General features: G+C 29.7%; 1 protein-coding gene across 1 annotated transcript in view; it reads right to left on the bottom strand.

Moving 5' to 3' along the window:
* Nucleotides 1–9154, bottom strand: part of LOC126747986 (E3 ubiquitin-protein ligase siah-1-like) — a 149676-nt gene extending 140522 nt beyond the window's left edge. Inside the window, exon 1 of the transcript XR_007664573.1 lies at nucleotides 8901–9154. The gene's annotated coding sequence lies outside the window, so the exon portion shown is untranslated. The remainder of the gene's footprint in view (nucleotides 1–8900) is intronic.
* Nucleotides 9155–15652: the final 6498 nt, after the last annotated feature.

Genomic DNA, 15652 nt, shown 5'->3' with positions numbered 1-15652 from the left:
TTCCAGTTTATTTTTAAAAAAATGAATAAACTAAGTATAGTTGTTTCCTGCCTCTACCTGACGTCTTTAATCTAGCAGGAATCCGAATTTCTATCTTGCTTTCTCTCTTCCTCAGGACTATTTTCGATATTACCTACTTCAATCTTCGATATTGTTTGTACCCTCTAACCCGATGTCAATAACAATAATGTGACTAGTTTTAAGGTAAGGTCTTTTATTGATAATTGAGACAAAGGAAAAAGAGATGTCAAATATTCTAAAACAGGGCTAGGGTCCCATGTTGCTGAATATCGGGGAGCACTAGATTTTCTATTAAAAATACCCTTAAAAAATTGTTTTCATCTTCACCTCCAAAAGTAAAGATCAATGCAAAAGCTGCTCTATATCAATTTAAAGATGAGTAAGAAAGACCCCTGTTAAAATTCTCAAGAAAAAATTCCAAAATGATATTAATATCACCATTATATGGATCTAATTTCCTTTCCAAACAGTAATCCCACCATTTTCTAAAACAGATATTGTATTGTTTTAAGGTGTTTTCTGTTATCGAATCTAACATAATCGGAAAAGCAGAATCCGTAATTCCCTTTCTTTTTAATGATTTTCGCACAATCTCCCTGCCACCAGGGAAAGGGTCTTGTACAGGGGGTGTTTCTCTCTGAAAGGAGAAAAAATTAAGTTTTTATCTGGACCAAAAACTAAAGGTTCTTCTATTAAAAGTTCCAAAAACAAAGGGTACCAAGATTGAGTCGGCCAATTAGGAACCACTAAAATACCTGTAGTTTTATCCTGAATAATCTTTTGAATAACTCTATCAATTAATAAAAAGGGAGGGAAGGCATAAAAATAATACGAACTCCAAACAATAGTGAACGCATCTACACAAACACAGTCTGGGTCAGGACCCCAGGAAACATAATCGATACATTTTTTATTACTTTTTGAGGCAAAAGTTGAATGATTTTAGAAAAAACAAAATTATTTAACTCAAATTCTGTATTGCAAGATCTATTTCGAGACAATAAATCTGCTTTTGTATTTTCAGTAGTATTAATAAAAGAAGCCGATATTATAATATTTCTTGACTCGCACCAGTCCCATATGAGACGTGTTATATTATTTAAATGTGTATATCGAATACTACCCATCCGGTTTATACAGACAATTGCTATGATGATATCTATATGAAGTAAAATTTTACAGTTTTTATAAGTTCCTGCTAAAGATTTAAGACCATAATATGCAGCACATAACTCCAGGCAATTTATAATCTTTTGCTTCTATTTTCTCAGAGAATTTTCTCAGCCCAGCCGGTCTCAGATTTACAGTACTTTTATCATAATTTATTGTAAGTCCTAAATTAGTTAAAATTTTTGAGATTTTAACTACCGATTCAAAGCAAGAAACAAAACTGTTTCCAAGAATCAAAATATCATCCAAATAAATAATAATTTTACAACCACTTTGCCTTAAATAGCTGGTTACAGCTTTTAATAACTTTGTAAAGACTAGAGGAGCTATACTTAACCCAAAAGGTAAGCAATTAAATTGATATAACCTATTTTCAAAACGAAAACGTAGGTATTTTCTATCTCTCTTGTCAATAGATAATATGCATCTTTAAGGTCTAGTCTAGCCATATAACAGCCACTGGAAATTAATCTTAGAGCGTTACGGTAATCTTCCATTTAAAAATGACGATTAAAAATAAAAGAATTTAATTTCTTTAATTTAAGAATAAATCTATAAGATCCATCTGGTTTTTTAATCAAAAAATATGATGAAAGAAATTGATCCCTACTAGCATGACATCTAGATATAACTTCTTTATTTAATAGTTGATAAATAACTTCTTTAAAAAATTTTAAATTTTTATTTGAAATAAACGGATCTGGTATTCTTTGTTGGTGGGGTTTCAAATTAAAAGGTATTCTAATTCCCTTAACCCACTGTAAAATCTGACTATTTTGAGATATCTTCTTTTTGCATTGTTCTAAGGCATACTTAATTCCTCTTATAGATTTTGGAATTCTAGTTACCTCTAACGTTCCTGATAAGTTTTCCTGTTGTGTGGCCGATTGTACCTCTCTCCTTTCTTGAACTCTTTCCTCTGGCCCTTCCATTAATAGTCGACTCTGCTGGACGATGGTCTTCTCCCCATCCTCTCTTCTTTCATCCTGGTCTTGGGATATGAGCGCTGGTAGTTTAAATTACTTGTCGATGGTTTTGAAGGACCAGGCCTTGAAAAGTCAACTTTCTTGGAAACTGTCAAGTCTTTTCCAGCTTTTTTCATCTCCTGGCAAGATTTGACCTTGGAAATAAATTCCTTCCCAAAAAGAAACTCGTCAATAGCAATTTTATTAGCTGCCATTCGGCCCTCTTCATTGATAAAAGGACTTATTTCAAATTTTCTGACATTAATTGACCCGCTTCTATCAACTGCTGCATTATATCTTTCGAAAAATCCTGCTCCAGGTTCTCAATTTTCTTCGATATAATCGTTCCTAGGGCTGATAGACTAGCTCCTACTCGAGTCTGTATTCCTGATAGGAAATGGTCATTTTTTAACGTCTGAGATGACAGAATCGGTTTTAGTTCTTAATTTAAAAGAGGAGCATTAATTGTTTTGCAGTTCTCTGGAGTAAGGTATTTTTGAAGTAGATCCTTCCTTACTTCATCTGTTAAACCCTCCCGCACATAACAGATCCACCTAACAGCTAACTCCTCATGGATCTTAGGACCAACACTTTTTTGCTCTAAAGGATTGTGCTTAAAATACTGTTCGGAATTGTTAATCGCCACCGGTTCTATAATTTCACTAGAAGTGTTGTTTTCCGGTATATTACTGAGGTTACCAGCTATTGGAGGGTTATTAGAGCCTCTATCACTGTTACTCTCCTCTGTGTCAGAACTGCTCTGAGAATCTGGCAAGTAAAGAAAAGTCTATATAATTATAAGAACCTAAAACATTGAACATAAATAAAAAACTGTGTTATCAATACTGTTAATATTCAAGACAACTAATACAGTATTTCTAAGACAAAGAAGAGTCAAAACAACTCTTTTTGTCTAAACTCTCTAAATATTCCTAGTCAAACCAACTAAGGATAGCGGATCGTATTAAGGAACAAAAACATACGCAAAAAATCAAAAGAGGATAAGATCAAAACAATCTGTAACCTCATTACTATTGTCCAAAGCATCCAAAAACTTTTTAGACCTTAGAAAAATATTATTAGCCTACCAGAATAAGATGATGAAGATGGACTACTCGGAGGCAAAAGCCTCTTCTCTAGACGAGCCAAAGTCGCCTTAATATCATCCAATAATATATTAATAAACATGTAATACATAAACAGTGCTATTAGATTGGATTTTATAGACGAAAAACGGTGATTTTTCAAACGAATTTCTTACTGGGCAAATGTTTGGGGTGGGTGGAGGGGTAAGGGCAGTGTTGATGAAAAACGTTTTTATTGCATAAAATAATTGCTTTAAAAGAAAAAAAATTAAATAATTTACTCTTTCAGGTTACAGATAATTAACTATAATTTATATTATTGTTTATTTTTAGTCACTTATACACAGTATGGAAGGCGTGGTATAGTTTTTATCAAATCAATCTTTTTGAATGGTATTTTTTTGAATTTTCTTAGTAAATTTCAAAGTTTTTGCTCTAAGGTAATTATTTTCTGTAAGTGATAAGAAATAAAGAACAATATAAATTATAATTAATTTTCTGTTGCCTGAGAGAGTAAATTATTTAATAAATAATTTTTTTCTTTTAAGGCAATCATTTCTTGAAATAAAAATGTTTTTCATAAATATTACACAACATTACAATACAATATACAATTACAATATTACTTTACACCCTACAGCTGCCTCACAATCGAGGCCCTAATCCAGTAACCTTTATTTACCTGAACTGTACCATAATAGAGACTCTAATTCTGAGTATTGGGTAGACATTTAGACATAGTAATAAATGACTAAAATGACTAAAAAACCAACTTAAAAAAATTTATTTCAGTAACAAGGCATATTCTTAAAATGGTTTTAACGATGGAAGCTATTTTATTTAATCATCAAACAGAATAGTTTATTTCAACTCCAATAATATTTCTCACTTTTCAATGTCTCTATTTTTTCTCTCAGTTAACATAGATGCCTGGAATTCATGATATTTGATTAAATAAGCACTGATAGACAGAGCAATATGAACTTTGTAACTTGGATAATTATTGTAGTACAGATGTGTACTCGTCTAAGTGTATGTTCTGCATGAAATTTTACAAAATATATATTACCAAATAAAAATCTTGTAATTCACATTTATATTTCAATATAAAATAACTTATACACCTAACATAATCTCCATTTTTGCCTTAAGAACTTCGTGTTTCATCGTTTCCATTTTGTAACATATACAATATATATTCAAAAGCGTACATACGTAATTGAATAAATTAGATTATAAAATAAAATAAAATCTTCTCATATGAATAATAATTAATCAAGTTCCGGCTTAATGGAATAAATTATTGCGCGTGTTTGTCAGTGGGGGTCGTGATATATGCAAATATGTAGAAATGTCATTTAACCCCCTGTTACGGGAAAACTCTTCAGGCATTTGAAACTTTAAATGGTTTATTACACGATTTTCCCATTTCATTAATTAATATGCGCGTATATTCCGTTTAACGTAATATATATATTTTTCACGTTACGTTCTTTACTCAGGTGAATGAAACACTTGTATGGTATAGATTGGCTTTATTCAAATACTTTCTTACAAAAATTGGTGAATTCGTAGGCAGTTATTACTAACGAAAATCACCTGAAGTAAATTGAAAATTACTTTAGCACCTTTGAATCCTAGGAAAGGTCAAAAATGTAAATAAACTCCTCTTTTTCATCCCTGAAGGGGCTAAATGAGGTTTCCTAAGTTCATTTGTGGTGTCTAGGTTTAGTCCTTTAAATGTCAAAGCAATCCTGAAGTGTGAGAAAGAGTGCTTAGGAAATGCCAATTGCTCTAAAGAAGAAATGTTGAGTCAAGGAGCAGTAAAAGTAAACCAAATTCCTTAAAAAGAAAATAGTTTTTTACCTTCCATTATTTTTATTGGATCATTTAAAACACATAAGCTACCATCAAGTATACAGGCCAGATTTACTTATCGAGCAACATCGGCCTCAAATTGTTGAAGGTTTTCATTATATTATTGTTAAGTAGACTTCTAAAGGGTGTGGTGTATACCACCATCCTTAGTATTCTTGTAGTTTCTTCTCTCAGGCTTAAGATTTGTTGTCTTTTTTTATTATTTTAGAGGTTTTTTTGAGTTTTGCGTTTATATATTATACGAAATAAACTGAAACAGAGATAGTTATATTACGTATAAAAAGGGCATCTTCGAAACTAATTCCTTCTGCGTAAGTTATTTCTATGTCTCTGCAATCATCGATATTTAGACTTGTCAATTTAATACGTATGTCGTGAGATCCAAGCATATACAATATACGTGTATTTCTTAATATCTACGTTATATATTCAAAAGCAGTGAATTCATACGCAGTTCTAACTTAGAAAAATCACTTGTCGAAGTTGACTTATTACTTTGACATCTTTAGATCATTCAAAGAAAATTAGAACTTCAACAGTGTAAATAGACTCCTTTTTTTAATTCCACTTTTTTTCTTCAAACTTTGTTGTTAATTTTGTATTATTTTTGACATAAGTAAACTTAGCTATTGTTAATGTTAAGATATAAAAACGCATTAAATTAGCGTCTTTGTATATTTTATATCAGAAATATCTTTTCGTTCTGGTTTAGGAATTCCTCGAGACTTCAATTCAGAAATAAGTTCATCATACTCAAGCAGCACATCATATATATTATTATTGTTAAATATATATTTATTAGTAAATATTTGGTTTTGGTATATTTATCAATCGTATATCGTAAGGGATATTTATTAAGCTGTAGACTATACGTATATCATATACTATTCTGTTTACAAAGAAGAGAAAATGTTTGCATTTAAAAAAATTTATAAGGGATTTACATATTTAGTTTTTAAGCTTGATTACTACGCCTCAAATATTTGATTAAATTTTTTTGAAAAATCACTGTTTTTTACTGTCCATATTAACCAATCTAATAACGCTGTCTTTATACTAAATATTTATATATAAAATTATATCAAATTTAAATAAACAGTGTTTTTTAATTAAATATTGAATATATATTTTCTGCAAAAACTTGATTTTTTACCCCCACCCACCCCAAACATTTGCCCAGTAAAAAATTCTTTTGAAAAATCACTGTTTTTTCTTTATAATATTCAATATAATAACACTGTTTTTGTATTAAATATTTATAAATATACATATATATAATTATACCAAATTTAAGCAAACTGTGTTATTAGATTGGATATTAACGACGAAACCGGCTGTTATTCATGCGTATTATTTTGGAAAACAATGATTTTTGAACTTTGACTCTTTACTGGTAAGTTGTGTGGGGTGGGTGGGGGGGTAAGGGTATGTTCAATGCATGAAAAAATGTTTTTTTTTTCGTACAAAAAAAAAATATTTTTTATTAAACCTACCCTTACCTCCTCACCCACCCCAAACATTTGTTCAGTAAAAATTTCTTTTGAAAAATCATTGTTTTTGTTTGTAATATTCAATATAATAGCGCTGTTTGTGTATTAAATATTTACAAATATACATATATATAATTATATCAAATTTAAACAAACTGTGTTATTAGATTGGATATTAACGACGAAACCGGCTGTTATTCATGCGTATTATTTTGGAAAACAATGATTTTTGAACTTTGACTTTTTACTGGTAAGTTGTGTGGGGTGGGTGGGAGGGGTAAGGTTAGGTTTGATGAAAAAATTTTTTTTTGCAGGAAATAAATGCCTGAAAGAAAAATGCTTTTTAAAAAAATTATAGATGATAAAAAAATCTATAGTTTTTGTATCTCTACTTTTCTCAAATAAACTTAAGGCATTCAAGTAAAACGTAAAAATACCCTATTTAATTTCTCTAAATGTTAAAAAAATGTCAGTTTTGTTTTTAATTTTTACTTCTAGAATCATCGCAATTTTTAAAATTATTCAAATATTTTTATAATTTTTCAGGCATATGGAATAAAATATCGATTTATTCCAGTATTTCGATGTTAATTTTTGTGTTTTTCAAATATTTTAAATAATTTTGTTTAAATTTTAAAATTTTAAGATAAGTTTTTGTTTTTAAAGTTTTCTTTTTATTTTTCGAAATTTTGGGTTTTTTTTAAATTATTATCAGCAATTTCCAGATGTTTTCTGCATTGTTTTAATATTCCAGGCATTTCAAATAAAATATCTTATTCCAAGATATTACATACTAGTTTTTGAAATCGATTAGTACACGTAAAATATTTAATTAAATTCTTCTGAAAAATCACTGTTTTCGTCAATATTATACAATTTAGTAACGTTGTTTTTATACTTAATATTTATATATAAAATTTAACTAAACAGTGTTAATTAATTAAATCTTGCGGATATATTTTCTGCAAAAACATTATTTTTTATCAAATCCTTTACCCCCCCCCACCCACCCCAAACATTTGCCCAGTAAAAAATTCTTTGAAAAAATCACTGTTTTTCCTTTATATTATTCAATATAATAGCACTGTTTTTGCATTAAATATTTATAAATATACATATATATAATTATATCAAATTAAACAAACTGTGTTTAATAAAAAAAACATTTTTTATTAAACAACCTTCACCCCCCACCCGCCCCAAACATTTGCTCAGTAAAAAATTCTATTGAAACATCACTGTTTTTTGTTTATAATATTTAATATAATAGCACTGTTTTTGTATTAAATATTTATTAATATACATAAATATAATTATATGAAATTTAAATAAACAAACTGTGTTATGAGATTGGATATTAACGACGAAACCAGCTGTTATTTACGCGTACTGTTTTGGAAAACAATGATTTTTCAACCTCGTCTTTTTACTGGTAAGTTGTGTGGGGTGGGTGGGGGGGCTTAGGGTAGTTTAATAAAAAACGTTTTTTTTTTTGCAGGAAGTAATTGCTTGAGAGAAAACTGCTCTTTAAAAAAAATTTAGGTCTACAGGAAGGTACATAACCTTAAGATATTCGTGTAGTTTATATTCGATAAGTAAAACGTGAAAATACCCCATTTTATTTCTCTAAATGTTGAAGAAATTTCAGTTTTTTTTTGCTCAAAATTAAACAAGGATTTAAAAAATTACATTTATTTTAGAAAGACGCAGTGGTGCACTTTTTTTTTATTAAATAATATTTACTATAAACCCCTTATGGACGCCATTGGTAATTTTTTTTTTTTGAATTCAGACAAAAGTTTCTAACATACATTCATATAAAAAATATTTCTTACTTTTTGTTGGAAAAATCACCCTGGAAAGTTTGTCAATAGTCGGAATACCTGGTTAAACTTTAAGGTTAAAGGTTTTATACTGGTTTATTATAACTAAATATTCAACGTTTTGTTAATGGTAAGTATATTTGTTTAGAAGCCCATTCCATTAAACATCTTATAAGCGTCTTTGAATAGTGTACAATATACTATAGTTAAAAGTTTCCTTAAAAGTTATTACCACAAATTCTTACAGAATCTGTATTGTCGATTTAATCATTCACTAAAATCAACTTTAGAGTTAATTAATTGCCAACCCCTCAAGACTATGAAATGAAATGAAAAAGTGATAGTTAAATAATAAATAGGAAAAATGGAGTTTTTTGTTTATCGGTTTGTTTGCATTTTATTGAACACTTTAAACTAATTTTTAAGGAAAAAAATTATTCTCTTTATGATTCTTATCCATATTCTTACTAGTTTTATCACAAATATTCCTCCTTGTGTTATCACAATCCAATTTCCACTGATATCCTATATCACTGGAAACACCTCCAACACTTATCACCTAACTTAAAAAAGAATTCACACACATATTTCACATCTTCATAATGCACTTTTAGTCAATTAAGAATATTGGAGCACTATTCTTAAACTTATTATAATGAATAATAAAAATATATAGAAAATCTTTGACAAAGATGATGAACCCCTCCCAAGCTTCTCTAGTGCCCCAGTTTGGACTGCACTATTGCACTACTAAATCCGGCCGAATGCAGCTCGGTGCATAGCTGGGTTGCGAATAATCAATAGACGCGAAAATGTCCTATTTTATGTACTGCGTCTAAACGGTCCTTAACTATATCAGTTAAAAAAGAAATAATTACAAGAATATTTAGCAAAAATTAATGAATAGGTGCTAAAAAAATTAGGAGAACAATTAAAGGCCTATTTCATTCTTATTTTTAATTAAAGTGCATAATATGGTAAGTGTCTAGATTTGTTAAGATAACACCTAAAATTTCTCTAGTCTTTTCCCACCTATCATTTCTTTTCATCTCTTAGTCACTGGAGTCATTTTCTATCTCACTTATTCTTCTGGTTATGTGGTTGAAGTAACTGAGATATGCTCTATTGTTTTGGTTTACTAGATGCTTTTTGACTGTTAGTTCTTATAGATCAGAGGCGTTTGTTCTATGTTCCATGACACTTATCATAGTGAAGCGTTTTGGTAAAATTCGATACGCATGTCAGAAGAGAAAAAGTGGATTGTATCGAAAGTTGGATAAATGGAAAAATGGTACTTCAATTGTATAGTACTCGCTTCTTGTGCCAGGTTGAAGGAACGAGGGTTTAAGGATGAAGGAAGTGATTCAAAAGTAAACTGTACAAAAGTGATATAGTATATGTTGTTGGGAAATAATAAACAAATTATTTTGTCTCTTACAGGCACTCCTGGTCTAAGAATTCCATTATTTTGACTTGTTGTGAATGGATTTTAGTAATTTTTTCAAGAAAGACTTTGAACTAGTCTAGTTTTTTTTTAGTTTTTAATATACAGGGTGTCAAAATGTTTCTATAGACTTATTTTAAGGAGGTCATTTACCTATTAAAATTCAAAACGTGCAGTCAAAATTACAATAAAATTTATAGTATAAAACAATTATACTGTATAACATAAAAGAAGAATTTTTCTAGTCCATGCGTATCATGTGGAAAAATAGAAATTTTGCAAATGAATTTTTAATTGGTAAGTTGTTTGGGGTGGGTGGGGGGTGTAAGGGTAGTGTTGAACAAAAACGTTTATATTGCATAAAATAATTGACTTAAAAGAAAAAAAAAATTATTAAATAATTTACTCTCTCACGTTACAGATAATTAACTATAATTTATGTTATTCCATATTATTCTTTATTTTTTATTCCTTATACATAGCAAAGAAAGCTTGGTATAGTTTTTAACAAATTATTCTTTTTGAATGGATTTTTTTAAAATTTTCTTAGTAAATTACAAAGTTTTTCCCTTAAGGTAATTATTTTCTGCAATTAAACTGTTTTTTATAAACCCTACCCTTAACTCCCCACCCACCCCACACAACTTTCCAGTAAGCAATTGTTTTCAAAAATCACTGTTTTCCAAAATAATACGCATAAATAACAGCTGGTTTCATCGTTAATATCCAATGTAATAACCTAGTTTGTTTATTTAAATTTGATATAATTAAATATATGTATATTAATAAATATTTAATACATAAACAGTGCTATTAGATTGGATTTTATAGACGAAAAACGGTGATTTTTCAAACGAATTTCTTACTGGGAAAATATTTCGGGTGGGTGGGGGGTTAAGGGCAATATTGATGAAAAACGTTTTTATTGCATATAATTGCTTAAAAAAAATTAAATAATTTACTCTTTCAGGTTACAGAAAATTAACTATATTTTATATTATTCTATATTATTGCTTATTTCTAATCACTTATACACAGCATGGAAAGCTTTGTATAGTTTTTATTAAATCAATCCTTTTGAATGGTATTTTTTTAAATTTGCTTAGTAAATTATAAAGTTTTCCTTCTAAGGTAATTACTTTTTGCAAAAAAAAAACATTTTTCATTAACACTATCCTTACCAAACAAAAATCCAGTAGAAATTTTTTTTTAAAAATCAGTATTTTCCAAAATAATACACATAAATAACAGGTCTTTTTGTCGTTAATATCTAATCTAATAATTCAGTTTTTTTATTTATATTTAATATAATTATATATATGTATATTAATAAACAGTACTAATTGATTAGATTTTATAGACGAAAAACAGTGATTTTTTAAAAAATTTAATCAAATATTTGAGATATAGTAATCGAGTTTAAAAACTGGATATATAACCTCGTGTCGATTTTTTTTAAATGCTGTAATAGTATATGATATCCGTTAATTCTGCAGTTTAATAAATATACCTTGACCATAGACAGTTGGTACATATACCATAACTAAGAGATCATTAAATAAATCTATATTTAACGATAATAATATATGAAGTATTGCTTGGAACTAAAAGATAAATTATTTTTGAAGTTGAAGTAGTCCATACTTGCAGTGGAGTTAATAAGTCAAAGGGTAACTAAAATTGTTTCTGTCATCCTCCACTAAATTTATTTAAAAATCATCTATCCTACATGTTTCGGACATATAAGATGTCCATCTTCAGGGATATACAATGAGGGTTTTCGTCACAACATATAAGTATAACCAGCTATCGTGCTACTGGCAAGGTCAAAAGTTAAAATGTCAACAATAAATAAAAGGGCATATTAAGATGCATGAGAAGGGACTAAACAGGGTCTATACAAATATTAAAATAACATAATGACAAAACTAGGATAATTGTTATGTCAACAAGAACTAAGAACCTAGATTCTAAGTAATATCTATTTATGTTTTAGTTTTGTTTTAATTTTTTTATTTTATTTTTGTTCGACGTGATTAGTTAAGTGGAGGAATGGCCACAAGGTTAAACTTCTCCAGTTGTGCCCTTCATAGCGTGCACATAATTATTTTCTAATAATATCGTATTCACTTTTGAAGTAATAATAAAGACGTTATTTATTTATAAAACAAGAACTTCTCTGGTTCATGCGTATCATGTTAAAAAACAGGTATTTTGCAGAAGAATTTTTTACTGGTAAGGTGTTTAGGGTGGGTGGGGGTGTAAGGGTAGTATTAATGAAAAACGTTTTTATTGCAAAGAATAATTGCCTTAAAAAATGTTTTTATTAAATAATTTACTCTCTCAGTTTATAGAAATTTAACTATAATTTATATTGTTTTGTATATTCTCTATTTCTAACCACTTATACACAGCATGGAAATTTTTGTATAGTTTTTTAGAAATCAATTTTTTTAATGGTATTTTTTAAATTTTCTTATAGTAAATTGCAATTTTTTTCTCTAAGGTAATTATTTTTTGCACAAAAACCATTTTTCATTTACATATCATTAACTGCCCACCCACCCCACACAACCTTCCATTAAGAAATTATTTTTAAAAATCAATGTTTACCAAAATAATACACATGAATAACAGCTGCTTTTATCATTAATATCTATTATTCTTTAACTTAATTGCTTTAGTCTAATAACTCAGTTTTTTTTATTTAAATTTGATATAATTATATGTATATAATACGTACAGGGTAACCCCAATTCGCGGAAGATGATTGGGATCTTGGAAACCGTAAGAATTACAGGATACGTTAAATGGGAGCAAAGTTGCGCAATTTGGAGCTTAAGAAAATGACGTTTAACAAATTTTGAAATTTCGGATGCTTCCGGATATATCCAAAAAAAAAAACGAAATTTGTCAAAATCGTTTTTACCTTCTACCGACTTTATTTTAAAATCCGGAAAAGTAAAAACAGTTTTTCATTGCCACTTTTGATGCTCATACAACATGACGCAAAAAAAAATAATCCGACATGACACACTCGTTCGTAGTAGTCCAAGCAGTTAACACGTATGATAGGCGATCCATAGTTTTTCGCGTGTTTCAGAGGGTTAAAGTACAGTTTTTGATTAATAATTTATATCAAAAGAAGTCTTTTAAAATTTTGCATCTTTCAAGCTAAGTATTGACTTATTTTAAAATCACGGTTGCCATAAATCAGTAAAAATTCAGTTTTTATTTCTCCAATTTGTGTAATAAGTATAACATAAATATAGTGCACGTACGTGATAATTACCGTGTTTACATTAACGGGTTTTCTATTGTAAACAGTATTTGTTTGAATTAACTTATATTTATTTCATATACGGGGTGATTTTGAAATTGTGATTAACTAATGTAATAATGGCTGGTGGAAGTGCTACGAATGACGGTGATCCAGGAAGTAATTGTGCTAAATGTAATTTAGTATTCGATGACATTAAGTCGATAATACAATGTACCAGGTGTTCTAAGTATTATCATGGAAAGTGTGTTAATGTTGACATGCGCGGTTTTCATTTGAGAAAATCGACATGGAAATGTGAATCGTGTGATCCCTCTGCATTTAGTGATGGTGCATACAAAACAGAGCGCGCTAGGAAAAGAAGTCGAACAGATGACATTGTTATTGATTTAGATAATGTAGAAGATATTATGGCCACCTTGCAGCTCTTAGTCAGTAAAACTAACGAGTTAAATCAAAAAGTCGATCTCCTATTAAACGAAAACCAGAATTTGAAACGTGAAATTGCCAGCCTGAAGGAATGTAAGCCGTCAACAGCCCCATCAAGTGTGAACTCCAAGTTGTCATATGCTGCAGCAATAGGCACCAAAAATGACAGCAAAGTTTTGGTTGTGAAGCAAAAGTGTCCGGAGAAAGACGTAAAGCAAGTGAAGGAGGATTTGAGAAAAAAAGTTAATCCTACTGTTATTGGAGCCGGTTTATCGCTAGGTAAACCAATTAAGATCCAGAACAACATGGGTGACAACTACAGTGTTGAGGTACCAAAACTTTTAGAGCACAGGATTAAGGTGGTGGGCATTAATGAGTCTGAGTACAACCTATCAGATAATGAAATTTTGGCCAAAATAAAGAGTCAAAATAATGTTCCAGAATCTCCAAACCGGAAAATTCAAATTGTGAGAAAAACTAAAATCGTAAACAAAAAGTTCAATATGATCTTGGAAGTTGATGCTACCACGTATGCAGTGTTTATTGAAAAGGAGAAGATGAACATTGGTTGGAACCGTTGTCCTGTCTTCAACGAATATGGTATCCGAAGGTGTTTCAAGTGCTGTCGGTATGGTCATTTACTGAAAGAGTGTAAAGAAAATAAAGTGTGTGCAAAGTGTAGTGGATCCCATGATGTTAAAGAATGTAATGTAAGTAGCGTTAAGTGTATTAATTGTGTAGTATCTAATGAAAAGTATGGTCTTAGGCTAAATGTCAATCACGTTTCTTGGGATGTAACTAGTTGTGATTCCTATAAGCGAATTGAAGAGTTACAAAGGAATAAATATATTAAGTAGCAATTAGACCTAAATATTGCACTTAACACCAACATTGTTTATTTTAATTGCCAAGATTATCTAAACAACAAAGATAACATTATTTTACTAATAAATGACTGGAGGCCTAAGATCTTGCTTTTGAGTGAGACTCACGTAACCCCGGTTATTGAGCCATATGAGTTGATTATTGATGGGTACAATTTGGAGCAATGCACTAGTAACAACAGTAGAACAGGTGGGGTCTTGGCCCTTATTAGAAACGATATTAGATATAAGGTGGGGTCTGTATTGTCTATTGATGATTATGTCTGGTTGTTGTCTTTTGAGCTATCTATGGGTGGAGGTAAATATTCGTGCTCTGTTCTGTACCATTCGCCTCAGAAACAAGATGCCAAATTTATAGAGTTTTTTGGGGGATATTTAGAGCAAGTTAGTGGATTTAATGGCACCAACATTATCCTTGGGGATTTTAATTTTGATTTATTAAAAAACAATTTTTATAGTAACAAATTATTAAGTATCATTTATACCAATGGGTTTAGTCAAATAATTAAGACTCCAACAAGAATAGTCCAAAGAAGTCAGACTCTGATCGATTATTTAATTTCAAATGACAAATCTCTCTCGCATAAAGTCCATCAAACTCCTAAAATTAGTGACCATTCTATTATATCAATTTCTATGGATCAATCGAAGGAACAGCCAATGGATGTAGTAAGTTATACTAGGTCTTTTAAGACCTACAAATGCCATAAACTTCAGGAAGAACTGCTTACATGCAATTGGAATAGAAATAGTTCAGATGTTGACTTACTAGCTAATACTTTTGTCAGAGATATGAGAACAATTCTTGACAGTATGTGCCCAAGGATTAAAATTGTGCAAAAACAGAAATATGCCGATAAAAAATGGATAACTCAAGATATAAGGGAGCAAATGCAGGAAAGGGATCGATTATATAAAAGGGCTGCCATAGAAAACAACGACAACGTTTGGAATGAATATAAAGCTATAAGAAATAACATAGTAAGCAAGATAAGAGTAGAAAAGGATATATTTTTTGCGAATACCATAGATCTAAATAAAAATAATCAAAAAGAACTCTGGAAAAATCTGAAGACGCTTTTGCCAGGAAAAAACCAAAACATGCCTAATGAAATAAAGTTTGAAAATGAAATCATTACACAGGAGGATGATATTGCACATAGATTTAATAATTATTACGTGA

This window comes from Anthonomus grandis, chromosome 20 (assembly GCF_022605725.1).
Source record: "Anthonomus grandis grandis chromosome 20, icAntGran1.3, whole genome shotgun sequence".
Lineage (NCBI taxonomy): Eukaryota > Metazoa > Arthropoda > Insecta > Coleoptera > Curculionidae > Anthonomus > Anthonomus grandis.
The sequence above is the reverse complement of the archived record's forward strand: the minus strand, read 5'-3'. Positions and strand labels throughout refer to the sequence as shown.